Source organism: Oncorhynchus masou, chromosome 18 (assembly GCF_036934945.1).
Source record: "Oncorhynchus masou masou isolate Uvic2021 chromosome 18, UVic_Omas_1.1, whole genome shotgun sequence".
NCBI classification, from domain to species: Eukaryota; Metazoa; Chordata; class Actinopteri; order Salmoniformes; family Salmonidae; genus Oncorhynchus; species Oncorhynchus masou.
The window spans coordinates 48,151,464-48,178,802 of record NC_088229.1 but is presented as its reverse complement, the minus strand read 5'-3'; the positions used below and the strand labels follow the sequence as shown (position 1 = coordinate 48,178,802).

At 41.2% G+C, this 27,339-nt stretch overlaps 1 protein-coding gene and 1 long non-coding RNA gene across 2 annotated transcripts in view; one reads left to right on the top strand and one right to left on the bottom strand.

Moving 5' to 3' along the window:
• The window catches only part of LOC135504724 (phospholipid phosphatase 4-like), a 123,233-nt gene that overhangs the window by 87,128 nt on the left and 8,766 nt on the right, over positions 1 to 27,339 (bottom strand). The gene's annotated exons all lie outside the window — the stretch shown is intronic.
• Positions 4,180 to 27,339, top strand: part of LOC135504725 (uncharacterized) — a 45,515-nt gene continuing 22,355 nt past the window's right edge. Inside the window, exon 1 of the long non-coding RNA XR_010450157.1 lies at positions 4,180 to 5,442. This is a non-coding gene — a long non-coding RNA (uncharacterized LOC135504725). The remainder of the gene's footprint in view (positions 5,443 to 27,339) is intronic.

The window sequence follows — 27,339 nt, the reverse complement described above, 5'->3', positions numbered from 1 at the left end:
GAGCCTCAAAAATCCTGCTCATTTCCTGGATGCAGTTTCATCTTGGTTTTGTCTGTAGCTCACGTTCTAGGGCACGCACAGAAAATATCTTTGCAGTTCTGGAAACGTCAGAGTGTTTTCTTTCCAAAGCTACCAATTATATCATAGTCAAGCATCTTTTTGTGACAAAATATTGCGCTTAAAACGGGCACGTCTTTTTATCCAAAAATGATATAGCGCCCCTAGAGTTTCAAGAGGTTAACATCTTTATTCGCAACTGTCTCCAAATCTTATCTTTCCATCTCTCAGCCATGTTTAGACTCCATTCACACATCAGTCTCTCTCACTCCTCAGAGACAGTGAAATGACCATGCTGGTTAATCAAATCATGCTTCAGCCAGGCAACTCAATTTTCTTTGAAGTGCATCAGACAAGCAGCAGAATGCCCTAATCCGGCACAATTTGTGTCCTTAATAAGATCCAAAGGCTCATTCTCTTTCAGTTGTGTGTCTGACTGTCTCTGTGTCTGGCTCGCCATCAAATCTGCCATAATCCATATGTAAACATGCAAGCAGGTGCACACACACATTTATGTGCATACTACAGGTATGTAAACCAGAGGTGGCTGGTGGGCAGAGATATATGAGGACTGGCACACTCTAATGGAATGGTTTGAAACCATGTGTTTGATTCCATTCCATTCATTAAAATAAGCATGTTCTCCTATATTTCCAGCCTCCTCTGATGTAAACCCATGTACACACGTAGATCACCACTAGGCCTCTACATCCAAAAGGAACAGGGGGCATTATTCAAATGGTATTGCACAGCTGTGTTGATAAATTATACATTACGCTAAAAGAAGGAACAGGTCAGATCATCAAGGTGAACAAAATTAGCTAAAGCTACAAGTGATGGGCCTCCCAAATGGCACAGAGGTCTAAGGCACTGCATTTCAGTGCTAGAGGCATCACTACAGACCCGGGTTCGATCTTGGGCTGTGTAACAACCAGCCTTGATCGGGCGGCGCACAATTGGCCCAGCGTCGTCCAGGTTAAGGGAGGGTTTGGCCGTAGGGGCTTTACTTGGCTCATCGCACTCTAGCGTCTCCTTTTGGCGGGCTGGGTGCCTGCAGGCTGACCTCAGTCGTCAGTTTAACACTGACCTCAGTCGTCAGTACTCCGAGACATTGGGGCGGCTGTTTTCCAGGTTAAGCAGGCGGGTGGTAAATAACTCTGGACCACCTATACTCCACACAGAGAGATGTGTACAAAGCTCTCCCTCACCCTCCATTTGGCAAATCTGACCATAATTCCATCCTCCTGATTCCTGCTTACAAGCAAAAACTAAAGCAGGAGGCACCAGTGACTCGATCAATAGAAAAAATGGTCAGATGAAGCAGATGCTAAGCTACAGCACTTTTTTGCTTGCACAGACTGGAAAATGTTCTGGGATTCCTCTGATGGAATTGAGGAGTACACCACATCTGTCATTGGCTAAATCAATAAGTGCATCGATGACATCGTCCCCACAGTTACCATACGTACATACCCCAACCATAAGCGATGGATTACAGGCAACTTCCGATGAACCATCAAACAGGCAAAGCATCAATTCAGGCCTAAGATCGAGTCGTACTACACTGCTCTGATATTCGGCAGATGTGGCAGGGCCAGGAAACCATTACAAACTACAAAGGGAAGCACAGCTGAGAGCTGCCCAGTGACACGAGTCTACCAGACGCGCTAAACTACTTCTATGCTCTCTTCGAGGCAAATAACACTGAAACAGGCATGAGAGCACCAGCTGTACCGGAAGACTGTGTGATCACGCTCTCCGCATCTGATATGAGTAAGATCTTTAGACAGGTCAACATTCACAAGGCCACAGGGCCAGACGGATTACCAGGACATGTACTGCGTGCATGCGCTGACCAACTAGCAAGTGTCTTCACTGACATTTTCAACCTCTCCCAATCTGAGTCTGTAATAGCAATACGTTTTAAGCAGACCACCATAGTGCCTGTGCCCAAGAACACTAAGGTAACCTGCCTAAATGACTTCCGACCCGTAGCACTAACGTCTGTAGCAATGAAGTGCTTTGAAAGGCTGGTCATTGCTCACATCAACATCATTCAAGAAACCCTAGACCCACTCCAATTTTCATTCTGCCCAAACAGATCCACAGATGATGCAGTCTATATTCCACTCCACACTGCCCTTTTCCACCTGGACAAAAGGAACACCTATGTGAGATTGCCATTCATTGACTACAGCTCAGCGTTCAACACCATAGTGCCCTCAAAGCTCATCAATAAGCTAAGGACCCTGGGACTAAACACCTCCCTCTGCAACTGGATACTGGACTTCTTGACAGGCCGCCTCCAGGTGGTAAGGGTAGGTAACAACACATCCGCCACGCTGATCCTCAACACAGGGGACCCTCAGGGGTGCGTGCTCAGCCCCTCCTGTAATCCCTGTTCACTCATGACTGCACGGCCAGGCACGACTACAATACCATCATTACATTTGCCGATGACACAACAGTGGTAGAACTGATCACCGAAAACAATGACAATGAGCCTATAGGGAGGGGGTCAGAGACCTTGCCATGTGGTGCCAGGTCAACAACCTCTCCCTCAACGTGATCAAGACAAAGGAGATGACTGCCACCTGCTTGCTGCTTTCAACCGTTCATCGACACGGTCTGATTTCAAATCAAATCACATTTTATAAGTAACATCAACGGTAGTGTAGAACCTTTTGAGGTTCTGAGGACCCATGCCAAATATTTTCAGTCTTCTGATGGGGAATCGGTTTTGTCGTGCCCAATTCACAACTGTGGACTACAGGAAAAGAAGGCCGATCACGCCCCCATTCTCATCGACGGCGCTGCAGTGGAGCAGGTTGAGAGTTCCTTGGTGTCCACATCACTAACATGGTCCAAGCACACCATGACAGTTGTAAAGTGGGCACGACAAAACCGATTCCCCCTCAGGAGACTGAACATATTGGGCATGGGTCCTCAGATCCTCAAAAGGTTCTACAGCTGCACCACTGCCTGGTATGGCAACTGCTCGGCCTCCGACCGCAAAGCACTGCAGAGGGTAGTGTGAACGGCCCAGTACATCACTGGGGCCAAGCTTCTTGCCATCCAGGACCTCTATACCAGGCTGTGTCAGAGGAAGGCCCTAAAAATTGTCAAAGACTCCAGCCACCCTAGTCATAGACTGTTCTCCCTTCTACCACACGCAAGCGGTACCGGAGCACCAAGTCTAGGTCCAAAGAGGCTTCTAAACAGCTTCTACTCCAAGCCCTAAGACTCCTGAACATCTAGTCAAATGGCTACCCAGACTATTCGCATTGCCCCCCCACCCCCCTCCCCCCCTCTCCACACCACTGCCACTCTCTGTCATCTATGCATAGTCACTTTAATTAACTCTACCTACATGTACATACTACCTCAACTAACCAGTGCCCCCGCACATTGACTCTGAACCGGCACTCCCCTGTATATGTTATTTTTTTACTGCTGCTCTTTAATTACTTGTTACTTTTATTCTCGTTTGTATTTTTTGAAACTGCACAGTCCGGTAGGGGCTCGTAAGGTCACCCGTTGTATTCGGAGCATGTGACTTATAAAATGTGATTTGATTTGAAAACAGACCGTGCCGACGAACGGTTAAAAGCAGCAAGCAGGTGGCAGTCATATTGCTTCTGATCTCAAAACATTCATTTTCTATACATTTTCAGACGATTATACATTTTGAATTGCAACCGTTCATTGACATTCAGCCGGTGATCTACTGCACACAGCTGATGTTTTATGTCCTTAAGACTTGTCATTCTTATGGGAATGGATCTTGCAGCTTAATGGAAATCCAAACCTTTTGTCAAATAGGATGAGATTACACCTGTCGGAGAGATGTGACGTCTGCATGGCAGTCATAGCCAATCTGTGACATCAACGGTAGTGGACAATGTGGAGCGAGAATGGGAAAAACCATATTAGAAACGTTGACAATCATAATAGGCCTCTTCTCTTGGCCGAGGCAGAAACATAACAGTATTTTCCTATATAAGAGGCTTCCTTGTTGCTTACATAACCTTTCTAGGAAAGCAAGAACAATGGACTTCGATGACTCAGCACTACAGACAGACCCCTGTAAATAGATTTCCCTGAACTGGAGTACAAGGAGATGCATAATTCAAAGTGCAAGCTAGACAAACATAAACAATGCACTCCATTTCAAAACTCTAATGCTGAGACCTAATTTTACCATTGTTTTATCCCATTTTCCCCCCAGAAGCTTAGACACTTGATGTCTCTGTACTCGGGCTATTTCTGACAGAGCCACAAGGACCGAGGAGAATGATTATCACTGATCTGAGGTCTGTTTTAGAAGGAAAAACTCCAATGTCGTTTGGGATTAGCTCTGAATTTGTTCACCTCTCTGTTCATCAACTTTAGGAAAATGTGCCTTACTTCAAAATGTAAGTTCTGGAAAAGGCTAAACTATTTTTTTTATTAACTAACATGAAGCTATTTGTTACAGTAATCAATTTCGGGTTGAAAGAGTCACTCATCAGAAATGCCAGTGTTCATTCCACAGAGATCCTATTAAATTAGTTACAATTCTATAGTTCATCCATCCATCAGCCACCCACCCATCCATTCCTTCATTCATACAATGTTTGTCCATTCATCCATCTATCCCTCCCTCCCTTTCTTCATCCCTCCATCTATCCAATTCAATCACAAATGTATTGAATGGATGAATTGCGTGCCCATAGTGAACTGCATCAAAATCTGTCCTAAATTGCTAATAGATGCATATTATTATTACTATTGGATAGAAAACACTCTGGAGTTTCTAAAACTGTTTGAATTATGTATATGAGTATAACAGAACTCATAGGGCAGGCAATCTTCCAAACAAGTTTTGAAATTCTGAAAGTTGGGGCAACTTTGACGTCATCGCCCCCTCCATTCCCAACAAGTTATGGATCTGGAAACACTTCCTACGCCTTCCACTGGATGTCCTCGTTCAGTAGAAAGTGTAATGGAGCATTTGCTGTGAACTTTGACCTAATGGGAGGGAAAATAGTCGGTGTGGCAAGCGAATGTCATTTTGTCACATTTCTCTGTGAGTGCTACGGCTGTTCCAATCAGCCCCAGATGAAAACGAATGATCCGGTTGGAAGTTTATTGGATATATATGATTATAACATCCTGAAGATTGATTCCGTAGTTAGTTTGACCAGTTTTTTCGACCTGGAATATATCTTTCGGAAGTTTTCATGCAAGTTATCCTGGACCAGAAGTCAGTTTTTTTGGCACGTGAGCTGAAAGTGATAGCAAATGCTGCTACTTGGACACTGTATTGGACATTTTGGAACAAAACAATGATTTATTGTGGAACTAGGACTCCTTGGACTACATTCTGATGAAAGATCATCAAAGGTAAGGGAATATTTATGTTGTAATTTTGTATTTCTGTTGACTCCAACATGGCGGAGAAATATTGTTACGTCTGAGCGCCATCTCAGATTATTGCAATGTTAGGCTTTTTCCGTAACGTTTAAAAACAATCTGACAAAGCGGTTGCATTAAGAACCAGTGTATCTTTAATTATATGTAGAACATGTATCTTTAGTCAAAGTTTATGATGAGTATTTCTGTTATCTGGCGTAGCTTTCTATAATTCCTACGGATATTTTGGAGGCATTTCTGAACATGCCGTCAATGTAAACCGAGACTTGTGAATATAAAATGCATATTATTGAACAAAACATAAATGTACTGTGTAACATGTAATATTACTGTCATCTGATGAAGATTTTCAAGAGGTTAGTGATTGATTTTATTTCTAATCCTGCTTTTGTGATTTTATCTTTGGCTGGGAAAAATGGCTACGTTTTTTCTTTGGTTTGGTGGTGGTCTAACATAAATATATGTTGTGTTTTCGCTGTAAAACATTTAAAAAATCTGACATGATGGGTAGATGAACAAGGTGTTTATCTTTCATTTGAGGTATTGGACTTGTTAATGTGTGGAGGTATTTAAAAGTAATTTTTTGCATTCCCAGCGCCTCCTTTTCAGCTGAATGGGGGGGGGTAGGGTAGAGTTCCCTGAGTGGAACTATGTTGCCAAATTGCTTAAAATGAATTGAACTTATCAGTAAACAGTTGGCTACATTTAGAAATCAAAGATGTTGTTCTCTATAATAAGTGGATTAGGGTATAGGCCTACATTGGAGGATTGGATGGAGGAAGAAATGCAATCAATAAATGGGGAGCTCTGGACGATGGTTAATAAAGCAATTTTACAAAATAGGCTTGAATTACAAACTGACCAAGTATGCATGCAGCCACTTCAAAAGATCCATTCATATAATTCCAATAAAATAAATAAATTTTAATAATTGAGGGATGTTATCTACAGGTAAATAGAAGACCATCAGAAAAAGATCAGTACAGCAATGATCAAAGCTCGTGCTAGAAACTAATGTTATATGGATCATAGCAAATTATTTATACCTAGTGTGCGAGGCTCAGAATTATTTGAACATTGGTTTGCCTGTTGACAGTAACGTAATCTACTCATTGAAGCTGAAGAGGATAATGTCAAATTAAGTAATTATCTATTATTATTACATCTAATTATCACTGAATTTAACTTAGTTAATTTCACCTTTAACCAGATTGTTCATTTGAGAACAAGTTCTCATTTACAACTGCGACCTGGCCAAGATAAAGCAAAGCAGTGCGACACAAACAACACAATGTTAAACATGGAATAAAAAACATAGTCAATAACAAAATAGAAAATTATATATACAGTGTGTGCAAATTAGGTAAGATAAAGGAAGGTAAGGCAATAAATAGGCCATAGTGGCGAAATAATTACAATTTAGCAATTAAACACTGGAGTGATAGATGTGCAGAAAATAAATGTGCAAGTAAAGATACTGGGGTGCAAAGGAACAAAAAAACAGTATGGGGATGAGGTAGTTGGATTTACAGATGGGCTATGTACAGGTGCAGTGAACTGTGAGCTGCTCTGACAGCTGGTGCTTAAAGTTAGTGAGTGAGATATGGGTCTCCAGCTTCAGTGATTTTTGCAATTCGTACCAGTCATTGGTAGCATAGAACTGGAAGGAAAGGCGGCCAAAATAGGAATTGATTTTGGAGGGGGGACCAGTGAAATATACCTCCTGGAGAACGTGCTACAGGTGGGTGCTGCTATGGTGACCAGTGAGCTGTGATAGGGTGGGCTTTACCTAGAAAATACTTATAGATGACCTGGAGCCAGTGGGTTTGGTGACGAATATGAATCGAGGGCCAGCCAACAGGAGCATACAGGTCAGTGGTGGGTAGTATATGGGGCTTTGGTGACAAAACGGATGGCACTGTGATCGACTCCATCCAATTTGCTGAGTAGAGTGTTGGAGGCTATTTTGTAAATGACATCGCCAAAGTCAAGGATTGGTAGGATAGTCAGTTTTACGAGGGTATGATTGGCAACATGAGTGAAGGATGATTTGTTGCTAAATAGGAAGCCGATTCTAGATTTAATTTGGATTGGAGAAGCTTAAAATATCTTATGGATGGGGGCAGTATTGAGTAGCTTGGATGAATAAGGTGCCCAGAGTAAACTGCCTGCTACTCAGGCTCAGAAGCTAAGATATGCATATTATTAGTAGATATGAATAGAAAGCACTGAAGTTTCTTAAACTGTTTTAATGATGTCCGGGAGTAAAATACAACTCATATAGCAGGCATAAACCTGAAAAGAAATCCAACCAGGAAGTGGGGGAACTCTTTGCCTATACAAGATACAGTGCAAATTTGGTCCGATTGCACTTCCTAAGGCTTTCACTATGTCAAGTCTTTAGAACCTTGTTTGACACTTCTACTGAGAAGGGGGAGAGAAAGGGAGCTGTTTCAACCAGAGGTTTGGCAGAGTGCCATGAGCTCAGTCTCGTGTGCACCCGTGAGAGTTAGCTTGAGTTCCATTGCATTTCTAAAGTCAAAGGAATTCTTCAGTTGAAACATTATTGAAGATTTGTTAAACCTCTTAATGCTAGAGGGCAGAATTTTCACTTTTGGATAAATAGCGTGCCCAATTTCAACTTCCTGCTTCTCACGCCAAGAATATAAGATATGCATATTATTCATAGATTTGGATAGAAAACACTCTGAAGTTTCTAAAACTGTTTGAATCATGTCTGAGTATAACAGAACTTATGTAGCAGGCAAAACCCAGAGGACTAACTGTTCAAATTATTTTTTCCCATCTCTTCCCTATATTGTCTTTCCCATTGGATATTTAATAGGAACCTATTTTCAGTTCCTACCGCTTCCACACGAAGTCACCAGTCTTTGTAATATGGCTGAGGTTATCCCTTTGTCTTATCAGGAAGTAGGCCAACTTGGAACAGGGGACACTTTTGTGAGTTGCGCAAGACGTGAAGAGCAGAGCTTTTTTCATTTTGTTCATACAGATTGCCCCGTCTACAATTTGATCGATTATTAACGCTTAAAAATACCTAACATTGTATTACAAAAGTAGTTTGAAATATTTTGGCAAAGTTTATAGGCAACTTTTGAAATATTTTGTAGTGACGTTGCATTTTTCTATGCTGTTTTTTTCTGGATCAAACACGCTTTATAAATTTACATTTTCGATAAATATGGACGGAATTAATCGTACAATAGGACCAATTGTGATGTTTATGGGACATATTGGAGTGCCAACAAAAGAAGCTCATCTGAGGTAATGCATATTTTATATTTTATTTCAGCGTTTTGTGTAGCACCTGCTATGCTAGCTCTTTTGTTTACTGCTGGTGAGGATGGCTGCAGGCTATCAGATAATAGCTTCATATGCTTTCGCTGAAAAGCATTTTAAAAACCTGATATCTTGGCTGGATTCACAATGAGTGTAGCTTTAATTGAGTATCTTACATGTATGATTTAATGAAAGTTTGAATTTTATAGCATTTTATTTGAATCTGGCGCTCTGAATTTCCCCTGGCAATTGGCCAGTTGAGACGCTAGCGAATTTGGATTCGTGAACTGAACCATTGAACAAAAAGGAGGTATTTGGACATGAATGTTGGACTTTATCGAACAAAACAAACATTTGTGGAACTGGGATTCCTGGGAGTGCATTCTGATGAAGATCATCAAAGGTAAGTGAATATTTATAATGCTATTTCTGGCTTTGTTGACTCCACAACATGGCGGGTATCTGTATGGCTTGTTTTTGTGTCAGAGCTACACTCAGATTATTGCATGTGTGCTTTTTCCGTTCTGACACAGCGGTTGCAGTAACCTGTTGAAACTCTGGGGGCGCTATACCATTTTTGGATAAAAAGACGTGCCCGTTTTAAGCGCAATATTTTATCACAAAAAGATGCTCGACTATGCATATAATTGGTAGCTTTGGAAAGAAAACACTCTGACGTGTCCAGAACTGCAAAGATATTCTCTGTGCGTGCCCTAGAACGTGAGCTACCGGCAAAACCAAGATGAAACGGCATCCAGGAAATGAGCAGGATTTTTGAGGCTCCGTTTTCCATTGTCTCCTTATATGGCTGTGAATGCGAGAGGAGTGAGTCTGCCCTTTCTGTCGTTTCCCCAAGGTGTCTGCAGCATTGTGACGTATTTGTAGGCATATCATTGGAAGATTGACCATAAGAGACTACATTTTCCAGGTGTCCGCCAGGTGTCCTGCGCCGAAATTGGTGCGCAAAACTCAGCTGCAAGTATTCTTCCATGGAATTCAGAGAAGAAAGCAGGCTTCCACGAAAGATATATCAATGAAGAGATATGTGAAAAAACACCTTGAGGATTGATTCCAAACAACGTTTGCCATGTTTCGGTCGATATTATGGAGTTAATTCGGAAAAAGTTTGACGTTGTTGGTGACTGAATTTTCGGTTCGTTCCGGTAGCCAAATGTGATGTACAAAACGGAGCGATTTCTCCTACACAAAGACGCTTTCAGGAAAAACTGCACATTTGCTATGTAACTGAGAGTCTCCTCATTGAAAACATCTGAAGCTCTTCAAAGGTAAATTATTTTTTTATTTGGTTATCTGGTTTTTGTGAAAATGTTGCGTGCTAAATGCTACTCAAAATGCTAAGCTAGCTTAGCATACTCTTACACAAATTAGTGAATTGCTATGGTTCAAAAGCATATTTTGAAAATCTGAGATGACAGTGTTGTTAAGAAAAGGCTAAGCTTGAGAGTAGGCGCATTATTTTCATTTTATTTGCGATTTTCAGAAATCGTTAATGTTGCGTTATGCTAATGAGCCTGAGGCTTTATTCACGATCCCGGATCCGGGATGGGGAGTTTCAAGAAGTTAAGGAGAAGTGGATTTGTTTTTCCATGGATAACACTTGCATCTTTTATCAATGTTTATTTTGGGGATTTCTGTAAATTGATGTGGCTCTCTGCAAAATCAACGGATGTTTTGGAAGCAAAGCATTACTGAACATAACGTGCCAATGTAAACAGATTTTTGGATATAAATATGAACTTTATCAAACAAAACATACATGTATTGTGTAACATGAAGTCCTATCAGTGTAATCTGACTAATTTTATCAATATTTCAGCTTTTTGTGACTCCTCTCTTTGGCTGAAAACATGGCTGTGTTTTTCTGCGACTAGGTGCTGACGTAACATAATCGTTTGGTATGCTTTCGTCGTAAAGCCTTATTGAAATTGGACACGGTGGTGGAATTAACAACAAGTTTTCTTTTAAATGGTGTGAAATACTTGTATGTTTGAGGAATTTTAATTATGAGATTCCTGTTGTTTGAATTTGGCGCCCAGCACTTTCATTGGCTGTTGTCATATCGATCCCGTTAGCGAGAGTCTGGAAGTAGAGTTTACAGTCTAACCAGACACCTAGGTATTTGTAGTTGTCCACATATTCTGAGTCAGAACGGTACAGAGTTGTGATGCTGGACAGGCGGGCAGGGGCAGCGATCAGTTGAAAAGCAAGCATTTAATTGTACTTGTATTTAAGAGCAGTTGGAGGCCACGGATGGAGAGTTGTAGGGCATTGAAGCTCGTCTGGAGGTCAGTTAACAGTATCCAAAGAAGGGCTAGAAGTATTCGGAATGGTGTCATCTGCGTAAAGGTGGATCAGAGAATCACCAGCAGCAAGAGCGACATTGGTGTATCATTGATCATTGATGTATACAGAGAAAAGAGTCGGCCCGACAATTGAACACTGTGGCACCCCCATAGACAGCCAGAGGTCCGGACAACAGGCCCTCCAATTTGATACACTGAACTCTGTCTGAGAAGTAGTTGGTGAACCAGGCGAGGCAATCATTTGAGAAACCAAGGCTGTTGAGTCTGCCAATAAGAATGTGGTGATTGACAGAGTCGAAATCCATGGCCAGGTCGATGAATACAGCTGCACAGTAATGTCTCTTATCGATGGCGGCTATGATATCGTTTAGGACCTTGAGCGTGGCTGAGGTGCACCCATGACCTGCTTGGAAACCAGATTGCAAAGAGGGGAGGGTACGATGGGATTCGAAATGGTCAGTGATTTGTTTGTTAATCTGGCTTTCGAAGGCCTTAGAAAGGCAGGGTAGTAACAGTTTGGGTCTAGAGTGTCTCCCCCTTTGAAGAGGGGGATGACCGCGGCAGCTTTCCAATCTTTGGGGATCTCCAACAATACGAAAGAGAGGTTGAACAGGTTAGTAATAGGGTTTGCAACAATTGCGGCAGATCATTTTAGAAAGAGAGTGTCCCGATCGTCTAGCCAGGCTGATTTGTAGAGATCCAGATTTTGCAGCTCTTTCAGAACATCATCTGTCTGGATTTGGGTGAAGGAGAAATGGGGGAGGCTTAGGAAAGCTCCTGTGGGGGATGCAGGGTTGTTGACAGGGGTAGGGGTAGCCAGGTGGAAAGCATGGCCAGCCGTAGAAAAATGCTTTTTGAAATTCTCAATTATTGTAGATTAATCAGTGGTGACAGAGTTTCCTAGCCTCAGTGCAGTGGGCTGCTGGGAGGAGGTGCTCTTATTCTCCATGGACTTTACAGTGTGCTAGAACTTCTTGGAGTTTGTGCAACAGGATGCAAATGTATTTTTGAAAAAGCTAGCCTTTGCTTTCATAACTGCCTGTGTGTATTGATTGGTTCATAACTTCCTGAAAAGTTGCATATCGTGGGGGCTATTCGATGCAAATGCAGAAAGCCACAGGATGTTTTTGTGCTGGTAAAGGGCATTGAGGTCTGGGCTATATCTGTTCCTTGTTCAATTTTTTTTTATGGGGCATGCTTATTTAAATGCTGATTAACATTAACATTATATCCCCTATTGTAGCTAGCTAGATAATGTTACAGTGCCGTCGGTCGCCTATAGGTAACGGTAGCGCGTTAGCTATAGTTTAAATATAGCTGCAAATTAATCTAACGCGGTAGCTAGCTAACAAACTATTTGATGGAGTTGTAATGGTAACATTAACTTTAATTAAGTACGATTGCTAGCTAACATTGGTAACGTCAGATATCGAACATTTTGGACTGGAGAGCAGTTATTGTTGCTAGTTATTGAATTTACTCACCATGCAGGGCCGCATGAAAAGCTCATAGTGTCATCGTTCATTCCATTGAATAACTAGCTAGCTAACCGTAGCTACATTGGGTTCCGGCGAGACCGATCGAAATGTCTCAGTTTGAGGGGAAACCCCAAGCAGATGAGGCAACGAGTCTCCTGCTCACACAATGTTATCCATCACAGATTACTATCTTTCTGATTACGATGTTCTACCCTATTCTCCGTATAGTACACATTTTCTGACCAGGGTCTATAGGTTGCTGGTCTAAAGTAGATTACTATGTAGGGAATATGTACCATTTGGGATGTAACCTCTGTATTCATGTAGTCTTCTAATGTAAGTGGGTGTAGTGCACATGAAGGGTTATTCAAAACTAGCCCTGCCTGCCGCCCCATATACTTTCACTTTGTCCTCTATATCATATCATATAATGATTTCCATTAAACTAAAATAATATCATCACTGGCAGGATATAGGCTTGCTTCCAGTAGGTATTCTATATGTATTCATGTGTTTTTCTCTCTCTCTCCTCTCTCCATTCCTTCAAGTAGCGACCATCATCCTTCTGATTCCAACCCTTGGTCATTCAAACCTGTTCCTGAAAGTTAATGGTATTGCGAGCACCCACCTCGCTTGGCCATCCAAATATCTGAAAAACATGTAACCAAAACTTGAGCTTTTTTGGTTCCATACCTAACATGTTGTAACAGCGTGAACCCTTAACACATCCACAAATACTTTCAATTTTCCTAATGGTTGTCAATTTCATCTTCAGGCTAAGAGACAATGGATGTGTCGAATCCAAGAGGCCATCTTTACGTGTATGCCAAATGCAAGGCATGGGATTTTTCAAAGAAATACTCTGATTCTGATTAGACCAGATGTGCGGAGAGAGTTTATTTCAACAGTAACAGTACCGTACTGAACGACCACAGGGCAATTGTGTATGGTGTGCTGAACACGTTTTGCTATTTCTAATGACCACACCCATATTAAATCAGGCCACACCAACCAAACGGGATCAAGCATACCCCAACATGTGCAAATGGGTCTCTTGTTACCGCATGCAAGTTTCACAAGTTTAGACAATTAACATAATTTGAGCCAATTGTAGGTGTACCTGTGGATGTATTTCAAGGCCTACCTTCAAACTCAGTGCCTCATTGCTTGACATTAAGGGGGAACATCTAAAGAAAATCAGCCAAGACCTCAGAAAAAATAGCCAAGACCTCCACAAGTCTGGTTCATCTTTGGGAGCAATTTCCAAACGCCTGAAGGTACCACGTTCATCTGTACAAACAGTACATTAGTATAAACACCATTAAACGCCGCAGGCGTTATACCGCTCAGGAAGGAGACACGCTCTGTCTCCTGGTGATGAAAGTACTTTGGTGTGAAAAGTGCAAAATCAATCCAAGAACAACAGCAAAGGACCTTGTGAAGATGCTGGAGGAAACGGGTAAAAAAGGTATCTATATCCACAATAAAACAAGTCCTCTATCGAGGTAACCTGAAAGGCCGCTCAGCAAGGAAGAAGTCACAGCACCAAAACCACCATAAAAAAGACAGACTACGGTTTGCAACTGCACTATGGTTTGCAACTACTTTTTGTAGAAATGTCCTCCGGTCTGATGAAACAAAAATAGAACTGTTTGACCATAATGATCAATGTTATGTTTGGAGAGAAAAGCTGTGGAACACCATCCCAACAGTGAAGCTCGGGGCTGGAAGAATCATGTTGTGTGGGTGCTTTGCTGCAGGGGGACTGGTGCACTTCACAAAATAGATGGCGTCATGAGGTAGGAAAATTATGTGGATATATCGAAGCAACATCTCAAGAAGTCAGTCAGGTAGTTAATAAAGCTTGGTTGCAAATGGGTTTTTCAAATGGACATAGACCCCAAGCATTCTTCCAATGTTGTGGATAAATGGCTTAAGGACAACAAAGTCAAGGTATTGGAGTAGCCATCACAATGTCATGAACTCAACCCGATATAAAATTTGTGGGGAGAACTGAAAAAGTGTGCGAGCAAGGAGGCCTACAAACCTGACTCAGTTACACCAGCTTTGTCAGGAGTAATGGGCCAAAATTCACCCAATGTATTGTGGGAAGATTGTGGAAGGCTATCCGAAATGTTTGACCCAAGTTAAACAATTTAAAGGCAATGCTACCAAATAATAATTGAGTGTCTGTAAACTTCTGACCCACTGGGAATGTGATGAAAGAAATAAAAGCTGAAATGGATCATTCTTCATACTATTATTCTTAAAATAAAGTGCTGATCCTAACTGACCTATGACAGGGAATTTTTACTTGGACTAAATGCCAGGAATTGTGAAAAACTGAGTTTAAATGTATTTGGCTAAGGTGTATGTAAACTTCCGACTTCAACTGTACCACGACGAAGGGCTGTTCTTATGCACAACGCATCGCTGAGTACAGCCTGGATACATATATCACAAACCCCCGAGGTGCCTTATTGATGTTATGAACTTGCTATCAACTTAATTAGAGCAGTAAAATACATATTTTGTTATACCCATGGTATATGGTGTGATATACCACGGCTTTCAGCCGATCAGCATTAAGGGCTCGAACCACCCAGTTTATAATTCTTATTAACCTTTGTGTTCTAGCACAGCCTTTTTCTCGACCCAGTCCATCAGTTGTTCCATATATTTGATATAACCTAACACTAGTACATTCAGCAGCAGTTAAGGTGTGCAGTGTTGGAATACAATACATTTGAAATGGCTGCAGCGCCCGGGGAATGGGTTAAGAAAGGCTGTTCGAGCCTACCTCAAAACACACCTGATTCAACCTAAATGAAGAGTTGATTAGTTGAATCAGGTGTTAGTGCTGGGTTGGAACTGTATTAGTGTGCAGACACATCTGGTAAGACCTGAACTAGTATGTTCTGAAAGTATAACAGGCAGACTTGAAGGGCAATATAATTGCCTGTATTAACATTAACAGATCTCAAAGTTATCCATAACTGGGTGTAATGATGTAAATAAGACAGTGTGGTGGGTGTGCGGGAAGGTTTTCGGATCTGACCTAGCCACCCAATTAAATTGGTGCGGGAGAGGACAGAAGATTGGCATCAAGACAATACCAGTGAAGGACATCATAGTGGGTAAGTTCAACCATTAATGTGATATGTTTCTGTTTCATGATTAGTAAGTGAAAAAAGACCTTTGTAAATCCTTCAACCAGGGATACATTGACAGTTTAAGTTTCTTACCCAGGAATTGGCTCAAATGCCTGAGGCCTTGGGTTTTATAAACTCTGTGAAAGGTTAGTTTCCTAATTTCTTCACATCTGAGGAGAATCTACATTATATTGGATCTTATTCCAGCCCCGAAATGTACGGGTGTGATCAAATGCATCCCAAAGAGCGAGAGCTTCATGACATGGTACGAGACAGTATGTCACAGCACTTTTGATTTCCACAAAGAGATGGAGTTGTACTGTGACAACGATGTAGTTATACTTCGTGAAGGATGCCTCCAATTCAGAGAAGAGGTAATCAAAGATGCCGGAATTAAATGCCTGAGGCCTTGGGTTTTATAAACTCTGTGAAAGGTTAGTTTCCTAATTTATTCACATCTGAGGAGAATCTACATTATATTGGATCTTATTCTAGCCCCGAAATGTATGGGTGTGATCAAATGCATCCCAAAGAGCGAGAGCTTCATGACATGGTACGAGACAGTATGTCACAGCACTTTTGATTTCCACAAAGAGATGGAGTTGTACTGTGACAACGATGTAGTTATACTTCGTGAAGGATGCCTCCGATTCAGAGAAGAGGTAATCAAAGATGCCGGAATTGACCCCTGGAGTTGTACAACTATTGTATCGGCATGCATAAAAACCTATTGTACACACTTTTTACCTCCAGCATCTATAGCTATTCCATCACCTGACAACTACCGATGCCTATTCAAGTCATACTCTAGCGGGTCCATTCAATGGTTGGAGTACTTGGCCCAGGATAAAAACATTTTTATTCAACATGCTTTGAATAGTGGGGAGAAGGCGTTTGGGCCGTATCACGAAGATGGATACACACAGATTGACGGTGGTGAGACAGTGTTTGAGTACAACGGTTGTTTCTTCCACGGTTGTAAATCTTGCTTGGTGCCCCAGGCCATGTGTGTCCTAATCCAAAATACATTTGGGGATATGTACCAGTAGTTCCAAGACAAATGGAATCTTTACAGGCTACTTACGGATTGAAAGTGATTGTGATGCATGAGTGGACCGAACTCAAAAAGTCTGATCCTCATGTTCAAGCTTTCCTTTCCAGCTTTGACACACCAGAACCACAACAGGCCTCGTATGGAGGCCTTACCAATGCTTTGCAATTGCGGTATGTAGTGCAACCCGACGACACAATAGGATATGTAGATTTTACATCCCTTTATCCTCATGTAATGAGTTCCTCATGCTATCCTATGGGGCATCCTGAAATTATTCACCGTGACTTTGACTTACCCCAAAAATATTTTGGTCTGATTAACCTCTCTAGGGGGCACTATTTTCATTTCTGGAAATTTTGTCAGGACAAGGACAAGATGCTAGAATATGCATATAATTGACAGCTTAGGATAGAAAACACTAACGTTTCCAAAACTGTAAAAATATTGTCTGTGAGTATAACAGAAGTAATATTGCAGGCGAAAGCCTGAGAAAAATCCAATCAGGAAGGGACTCTTATTTAGAAAGCTCTGCGTTCCTATGCATCCCTATTGAGCAGTGAATGGGATATCAACCAGATTCCTTTTTCATGGCTTCCCTAATGTGTCTAGTGTCACAAGATAGTTTCAGGCTTTTATTTTGAAAAATAAGCGTGAAGGACAACATTGCGTCAGTGGTCAGCTGGTGGCTCTCAGAGTGATTTGTGCGTAATAGACAAAGGCAGCCATTGTGCCTCTCGCTCCTACTGGGAAGCCAACTGTCCCGGTTGATATATTATCGAATAGATATTTGAAAAACACCTTGAGGGTTGATTGTAAAAAAACGTTTGCCATGTTTCTGTCGATATTATGGATCTAATTTGGAATATTTTTCGGCGTTGTCGTGACCACAGTTTCCAGTGGATTTCTCAACCAAACGTGAAGTACAAACGGAGGTATTTCGGCTATAAAAATAATCTTTATGGGACAAAATGAACATTTGCTGTCTAACTGGGAGTCTCCTGAGTGAAAACATCCAAAGCTCATCAAAGGTAAACAATTTAAATTGATTGCTTTTCTAATTTGTGACCAAGTTGCCTACTGCTAGCTGGACATAATGCTATGCTGGGCTATCGATAAACTTACACAAATGCTTGTCTTGCTTTGGCTGTAAAGCATAATTTCAAAATCTGAGATGACAGGGTGATCAACAAAAGGCTAAGCTGTGTTTCACTATATTTCACTTGTGATTTCACGAATATGAATATTTTCTAGTAATATTTTTTGTCCATTGCGTTATGCTAATTAGTGTCAGTTGATGACAATTCTCCTGGATCCGGGAGGGGTAGTTCTAAGAGGTTAAAGCAACTTTTTACCCTCCCCAGGGTTTGTTTCTGCCAGTGTTGCCTTACAAGGGACCTCAAGGAAAACTTCTCTCCCCTTTGTCGCACCTGCAGTAAAAACAACAACTAGGAAAAGCCTTGTGATCATTCAGATCAAGAAAGAGCCCTCACAGGTGTATGGGTCACCTTTGAATTCTCCAAGGCTCTAGAGATGGGGTATTGTGTTGCCAAAATCTTTGAAGTGTGGAACTTTTCCAGGAAATCAGACACTCTTTTTAAAGAGTACACTATAAGACCTTCTTGAGATGCAAGCAAATGGCTCCGGGGTATTCTGAATCGGTCACAGATCAAGAGAGCAAAGACAAGTCCATTCAGGACTATCACGACAGAGAAGGCATACTTCTTGACCCTGACAGAAAAGAGGTCAACAAAACCAAAATAAAACTTTTTAAAACTCATTTTGGTGCAAACTATCCCAGAGAAGCAATATGCTAACAACGTCAATCATTAAAGACTCCGAAGAATTTGGAGAATGTTTTTTCGGACCAATACGAAATTTCACATTTTTCATTCGAGTCAAGACATTGCCCTGGTGCAATGGAGATGTAACAAGAAGTGGGTTCTACCCCTGGGTAATGGAAATGTGTTTCTTGAAGCATTTACCATGGCCTATGGTCGACTTGAACTGTACACGCTCATGGAACAGTTGCAGAGGCGTGTTCTTTATCATGACACAGATTCTGTGGTCTATGTAATCAAACAGGGCGATTGGAACCCCCCTCTTAGCAACTATCTGGGTGGTTTAATAACCTGTCTAGGACACACATTCCGCTAGCGGAACTCCCCCCAACATTCCGCTGAAAAGGCAGCGCGGGAAATATTTTTCAACTTTCACACATTAACAAGTACAAATACAGCAAAATCTTGTTAATCTACACATTGTGTCCGATTTTTAAAAATGTTTTCCAGTGAAAACACAACATATATTTATGTTAGGTCACCACCAAATCCCCGCCAAAAAAAATTCACAGCCAAAGATAGTCACAAAAGCAGAAATAGAGATAAAATGAATCACTAACCTTTGATAATCTTTATCAGATGACACTCATAGGACATCATGTTACACAATACACTTATGTTTTGTTCAATAATGTGCATATTTATATTCACAAATCTTGGTTTACATTGGCGCCATGTTCAGAAATGCCTCAAATATCCGGAGTAATTACAGAGAGCCACGTCATATAACAGAAATACTCATCATAAACTTTGACGAAAGATTTTTAATTTTTAATGTCAGATTTTTAAAAAAACTTTACGGAAAGAGCATACCATGCAATAATCTGAGCCGGCACTCAGAGGTACACAACATTTCTCCGCCATGTTGGAGTAAACAGAAATACGAAATTACATCATAAATATTCCCTTACCTCTATGATATTTCATCAGAATGCAGTGCCATGAATGCTAGATCTGCAATAAATTGTTGTTTTGTTTGATAATGTCCATTACTAGTGTCAGATTAGCTACTTTTGCTAGCACGTTTAATTCACGTCCAAACGCTGACGCCGGTCCAGGTGAACTCGGACGAAAACTTCAAAAAGTGATATTCCAGGTCGAATAAACTGGTCAAACTAAGTAGAGAATCAATCTTCAGGATGTTATTATCATATATATCCAATAACGTTCCAACCGGAGCATTCGTTTTGTCTACAGAGTAATGGAACGCATGGCGATATCATGAGAAATGCGCCTGACCAGGAACTGGCATTCTGCCAGACCACTGACTCAAATAGCTGCCATCTGGCCCCACATCACAATAGAGGCTTCATTCCACGTTCTACTGACTGTTGACATCTAGTGGAAGGCGTAGGAAGTGCGAACAGATCCATATCTTACTGGGATGTGAATAGGCGATGAGTTGAAAATCAACCAGCCCTAGAATTTCCACTTCCTCTTTGGAAGTTTGCCTGCCATATGAGTAGTGCTGTTATACTCACAGACCTAATTCAAACAGTTTTAGAAACGTGTGTTTTTTCTATCCAATAGTAATACTATGCATATAATATCATCTAGGGCAGAGTAGGAGGCAGTTCACTATGGGCACGCAATTCATCCAAAGTGAAAATGCTGCCCCCTATCCCTAAAAAGTTAACGAGTGAACTTGAAGATGGTGGCCATATCAAAGAGTGGCCTTCCTGTGGTCCCAAAAGCTATGCTTTTAGGACTAAAAGACAATCACGTGGTGTTGAAAGCCAAAGGTGTGACCCAAAACTATGAAAATTCCCCGCATGTAAACTTGGAATCAATCACACGCTTGGTCGAGGGGTTCATAAACGACCGGAATAGTGAATTGGACATTTTGAACTACATAAAAAGGGTTTCCATCTAGGGAATGCCCCACTTACTAAAGATACTGGGTAGTCTATGACAGAGATTGATTTTACCTGACGGGACCACCTTGCCCTTTGGCTACTGACTTATGTTACAAGCCCCATGTGTGCGGAACACTGACAACATTCCGCTGAAAAGGCAGCGTGCAAAATTCAAACATGTTTTTTAGAAATATGTAACTTTCACACATTAACATGAAAGATTAACAAGATCTTTATCTACCCATCGTGTCCGATTTCAAAAATGCTTAACAGCTAAAGCACAACAGAAATATAGATAAAATTAATCACTAACCCTTGATGATCTTCATCGGATAACACTCATAGGACATCATGTTACACAATATATGTATATTTTGTTCGATAATGTGCATATTTATATCCAAAAATCTCAGTTTAAATTGGCGCCTTACGTGCAGTAATGTTTTGATTCCAAAACATTCGGCGATTTTGCAGAAATTACTCATAATAAACATTGATAAAAGATAAATGTTATTCACAGAATTAAAGATAGACTTCTCCTTAATGCAACCTCTGTCACATTTCAAAAAAACTTTACCGAAAAAGCATAATCTGAGAATGGCGCTCAGAGCCCAAAACAGCCAGAGGAATATCCGCCATGTTGTGGAGTCAACAAAGTCAGAAATAGCATTATAAATATTCCCTTACCTTTGATGATCTTCATCAGAATGCACTCCCAGAAATCCCAGTTCCACAATAAATGACTGATTTGTTCCATAAAGTTCAATCATTTATGTCCAAATACCTCCTTTTTGTTCACGCGTTTAGTACACAATCCAAACTCACGACGCACGGGCAAGTCCAGGCGAAAGTTTAGACAAAGTCACAGCTTACAGCTGTAAGGGAATACCCCCCTGAAATTGACGTTTTTCGAAATTCTTTAGAATTTTGTGTCAATTACACACGTATAAGAACTGTATCAACATACTTTAGTCATATTTTATTATCATAATTTTTTTTTTTTTACTTGTGCATAAGGCATATGTTTTGTGGGGGCCAAATGTCATAAGAAATTTGACATGCTCAAAAATCCTGCAGAAATGCAAAATTGACTGGCCTGATGAACTCGGGATGGCCGGGCAGTGATTGTTGTTCCTTTCAATCACTCGTGGTGTTGATTTCATCATGTCCATTTGTTTATGTTTTCTCACTTTTGCAAAGTCACTGTGCATTTGCAATATGGTTAACTGGGCATTCACCATCACCATCACCAATAAATATCGTTGGGTTCTGTCTCTATGGGCCGAGACTTGTGACTCTGGGACATTTCTAAATGTCGCCATTTTCGTGAGGTCTAGAATAGTACAAACCATGTACACGATGGACAATACCACCCAAATCGGCGTTGATTCATGCAAAATGTTTTGCAAATGCCATATGGCAATTGCCAGTTGTAACACTTCACAAATCCAACAGGTGGCGTGTGCGCTCCACCTTGGTTTTTCATATAGGAAATGGACCGTCAACATCCAAAAGCCAAATTTTGAAAAAATGAATTTTTGCAGGAATGCAAAATTGACTGTCCCGATGAACTCGGGATGGCTGGGAAGTGATTCTGGTACCTCTCCATCGCTCGTTAGGGTTGATTTCAGAATGTCCATTTGGTGATGTTTTCTCACTCTTGCAAAGTCACTGTGCATTTGCAATATGGTTAACTGGGCATTCACCATCACAAATTTGTCATGCTATAAAATCGTGCAGGAATGCCAAATTGACTGGTCCGATGAACTCGGGATGGCTGGGCAGTGATTCTGGTACCTCTCCATCGCTCATTAGGGTTGATTTCAGAATGTCACTTTTGGTGATGGTACCTCACCGCTTAAACATATTGCAAATGGACAAGAGTCACCTGCAAGTCACCGTCCATCAGTCAATTTGATATCATTCTGACACCAAACTGATACAAACTGACACCAAACCCACTTTTCCCAACTCGTTTAGGAGCCAAGTATCACATACTTCAGAGCTGGCCCTTCGGTTCAAACCATAAAAAAAACATTAAACACGTAGTTACGTTCTAGCTGCGGGTCCATTTCTTGTGTTATGTGTAGGCCTAGCTGAGGCGACCCCGAATCCCAAGTTTCGGCTCGATAGGTCATTTGGTGTCCGAGCAAAACCCTAATTGGTGCTGAAAATCCACTTTTTTCCATGACTTGCTACGGGGTCCTTGAATGAGCTATCGGACAGAAACGTTGGGTTCTGTCTCTATGGGCCGAGACGGTCACAATGCACCTAGTCTTGTGACTCTGGGAGATTTCTAAATGTCGCCATTTTCGTAATGGTCAAAATGAATTGAAGTCATTGCAAATGTACGAGGCTGTTTCTCGGTCCGAGAACCTTCTAGAGCGCCGTAACTCACCACGCACTATCGACCTGAGGTCTAGAACAGGATTCTAAAGTTTTGGAACTCTAGGTCTGACGGTTCTTTAAAAGTTCCAACAAGGTTAACTAATGCAGGAGTGTTTGTCTCTACGCACCCCAATGGGTCCCTACTTCCAAGCTGTGTGTCTGTGTGATTTAGTTTTCCTTTGAAATTTTCTGGGAAAAATGACTGATTTACAGTTCATGGGGGTTGCCTAATCACATATCAAATCAAATCAAATCAAATTTATTTATATAGCCCTTCGTACATCAGCTGATATCTCAAAGTGCTGTACAGAAACCCAGCCTAAAACCCCAAACAGCAAGCAATGCAGGTGTAGAAGCACATATATGAAGTTTTGGAAAGATCTGATTTTTTAACCCCTCAAAACAGCCCATGAGACACCAATTATGGCACTTCCGGTTGGCACAGGAAGCTATAACTCAACACACATCCTCATTGGGGTATTCTATTACAGAATCCTGAGTTTTAAGTCTTTACCATAAAAACTGACTGATTTACACAGGGTTGAATGCACTATGTCTATCAAACTGCAGGCAGGTTATGGGTATACACTTTTAGGGCGATTTTAACCACTTCCGGTTGGTCCAGGAAGCTTAGAATCGACACAGGTAGACCTTATAGTGGCCTGATGGACTGGTACCGAAGACAGGTTCATAAGCCATTCATAACCCATATAGGCTCCAGGTTGAATTTAGGGGAGCAGGCAATGTATTCCTATGGTGAGAGAAGTCAATGCAAACTGTTTGATGTAAACACCTTCTTTTAACTGTGAAGGGTTAATGCCACACGGTCAAGGTTAGGCTTGCACAGATCGGACGGACCTTAGGAACATTCCTTTGTCCTTCTAAACCTAACGGTTCCGCCGCTGTCACCCAAAATCAAATGACGTTGTGGTGCAGGCTTCATTTTGGGCCTACTTTTTCATGGTCGCTGCGCTTAGACCGAGCGAGCTACGGTCAAGCGGGATATCTCGTTGAACTCGGCACGGCCTTGGGATTATGTTTATGCCATTGCCTGCTCTCTGTGTCATTTACATTACATTTAAGTCATTTAGCAGACGCTCTTATCCAGAGCGACTTACAAATTGGTGTCTTTAAACACCGCGCTTTGTCACTCCATCCTTGCTGTGTGTGTGAACTTTTCTTTGGCATCTGTTGGGAGAAATGACTGATTTTACAGTTCAGGAGGGTTGCCTAATCACACATATGAAGTTTTGAAAAGATCTGACCTTTTTAACCCTTGGATACAGCCACTATGACACCATTTAAGGCACTTCCTGTTGGCACAGGAAGCTATAAATAAACTCATATCCTCATTGGGGTATGCCTTTACAGAATCCTGAGTTTTAAGTCTTTACGTTAAGAACTGAGTTATTTACGGAGGGTTTAGTGAGTGTGTGTTATTTCAGAAAATCATAGAAAATCACAGAAATCTCGCAGAGCTCCGTATTCATATGAACACCCTGCAACTGGATCTGTAACTGTTGAAAAAAAAAACTATATTTGAACATCACAAATCTGTCATTGTACGATTTCTCTTAAATGACGATAGATAAATGGCTGATTTTTTTGTTATTGACACCGGAGGCTCCTTGACTTTGACGTGAAGTGAAAAAATAATTTCTCTATTTTCATTTTGGACCTTTAATCCCAGAAAAATGGCCATAACTCAAAAACCGTTGAGGCCTAGACGCCATCTTGTTCGGGGCCAACTGCCCATTATGCCAAACCTATGCTCACCAAGTTTCGGCTTCGAAATATTTTCAGTTTTCGAGATAAGGCCCGTCGTGATTCGTGATGTTTTGTCAAATTGCAGTATGATTGCTTATGCCCTCTTGTGGGATTTTCTGGGATAGCTGAAAAATGACCAAAATTTGATTATTTTTTAAAACGAAAACCGAATGTCCGACAAAGTTCATTTGATGACTTCCCGGTAGGTCTGGCCCTGCCGCTCGGCCCGACGCCGTCCCCGGATTTTAAAAATGTTTTCGGACGTCTAGTAAGGGACGGTACATTTGCAATATGGACTTTTTCACTAACCATACAGAAAATGTCGAAATGTTCCCTTAATGTATGTAAGTCGCTAGGGGTATATCTCTATCAGTTTTGCACATCGAGAGACTGAATTTTTTTTCCCATTCCTCCTTCCAAAACAGCTCGAGCTCAGTGAGGTTGGATGGAGAGCATTTGTGAACAGCAGTTTTCAGTTCTTTCCACATATTCTCGATTGGATTCAGGTCTGGACTTTGACTTGGCCATTCTAACACCTGGATATGTTTATTTTTGAACCATTCCATTGTAGATTTTGCTTTATGTTTTGGATCATTGTCTTGTTGGAAGACAAATCTCCGTCCCAGTCTCCGGTCTTTTGCAGACTCCATCAGGTTTTCTTCCAGAATGGTCCTGTATTTGGCTCCATCCATCTTCCCATCAATTTTAACCATCTTCCCTGTCCCTGCTGAAGAAAAGCATGCCCAAACCATGATGCTGCCACCACCATGTTTGACAGTGGGTATGGTGTGTTCAGGGTGATGAGCTGTGTTGCTTTTACGCCAAACATAACATTTTGCATTGTTGCCAAAAAATTCAATTTTGGTTTCATCTGACCAAAGCACCTTCTTCCACATGTTTGGTGTGTCTCCCAGGTGGCTTGTGGCAAACTTTAAACAACACTTTTTATGGATATCTTTAAGAAATGGCTTTCTTCTTGCCACTCTTCCATAAAGGCCAGATTTGTGCAATATACGACTGATTGTTGTCCTATGGAAAGAGTCTCCCACCTCAGCTTTAGATATCTGTAGTTCATCCAGAGTGATCATGGGCCTCTTGGCTGCATCTCTGATCAGTCTTCTCCTTGTATGAGCTGAAAGTTTAGAGGGACGGCCAGGTCTTGGTAGATTTGCAGTGGTCTGATACTCCTTCCATTTCAATATTATCGCTTGCACAGTGCTCCTTGGGATGTTTAAAGCTTGGGAATTCTTTTTGTATCCAAATCCGGCTTTAAACTTCTTCACAACAGTATCTCGGACCTGCCTGGTGTGTTCCTTGTTCTTCATGATGCTCTCTGCGCTTTTAATGGACCTCTGAGACTATCACAGTGCAGGTGCATTTATACGGAGACTTGATTACACACAGGTGGATTGTATTTATCATCATTAGTCATTTAGGTCAACATTGGATCATTCAGAGATCCTCACTGAACTTCTGGAGAGAGTTTGCTGCACTGAAAGTAAAGGAGCTGAATAATTTTGCACGCCCAATTTTTCAGTTTTTGATTTGTTAAAAAAGTTTGAAATATCCAATAAATGTCGTTCCACTTCATGATTGTGTCCCACTTGTTGTTGATTCTTCACAAAAAAATACAGTTTTATATCTTTATGTTTTAAGCTTGAAATGTGGCAAAAGGTCGCAAAGTTCAAGGGGGCCGAATACTTTCGCAAGGCACTGTATATACTGTACTCTATCATCTACTGCATCCTTATGTAATACATGTATCACTAGCAACTTTAACTATGCCACCTTGTTTACATACTCATCTCATATGTATATACTGTACTCGATACCATCTACTGTATCTTGCCTATGCTGCTCTGCACCATCACTCATTCATATATTTATGTACATATTCTTTATCCCATTACACTGTGTATAAGAAATTAGTTTTGGAATTGTTAGTTCGATTACTTGTTGGTTATTACTGCATTGTCGGAACTGGAAACACAAGCATTTCGCTACACTCGCATTAACATCTGCTAACCATGTGTATGTGACAAATATAATTTGATTTTGATTTGATTGAAGTTACATAAAGGTATTTTTTATGTTGTATGTAGAGCGGCTAGGCAGCATGCAGCTTTGACGTGCATCGTCCAAACAGCAGCTGAAAGGCGAATGCGATCTAATGCCAACATCTTGCCGACATCTTGCGCACTACATCGGCTTTATGTATCATGTATACATCGGACCGACGTTGGAGAGATGTATGTGTGCTGTCTTTGATGTACATACCTGCCAAGTGGTACAGTATTTGGAATTTCAGTACAGAAGAAAGAGCATTGGTATTGTGGTAAAAATTGGTCAGCTATAGAGCTAAGGGTAAAACCGAGTTAGTCTGAATGCTTTGGAAGGTTTCAGCCTGGATGACAGACTTTTTGTGTTCAGTATCACGACATGGCTGCTATCTATGTGGCAACATGACATCAATATATAATTCAGGAATGACCTGATGGAGCACTTCCTGCAGATACGCATGGACAAATACTGGGAGCCCAAATCCTGTGGAAGAGGCCTTAAGTTGGCTTTCAACATAGCCCCATCCCAAAACCCAGCAAGGAGTTCATTGCAACACACACATCAAGATCAAGGACACTTGAGGGCTATTCTGACTCCCCTTGTATCCATGGATATGGTCCTCCTTGCACTACTACAAATACACTAAAAT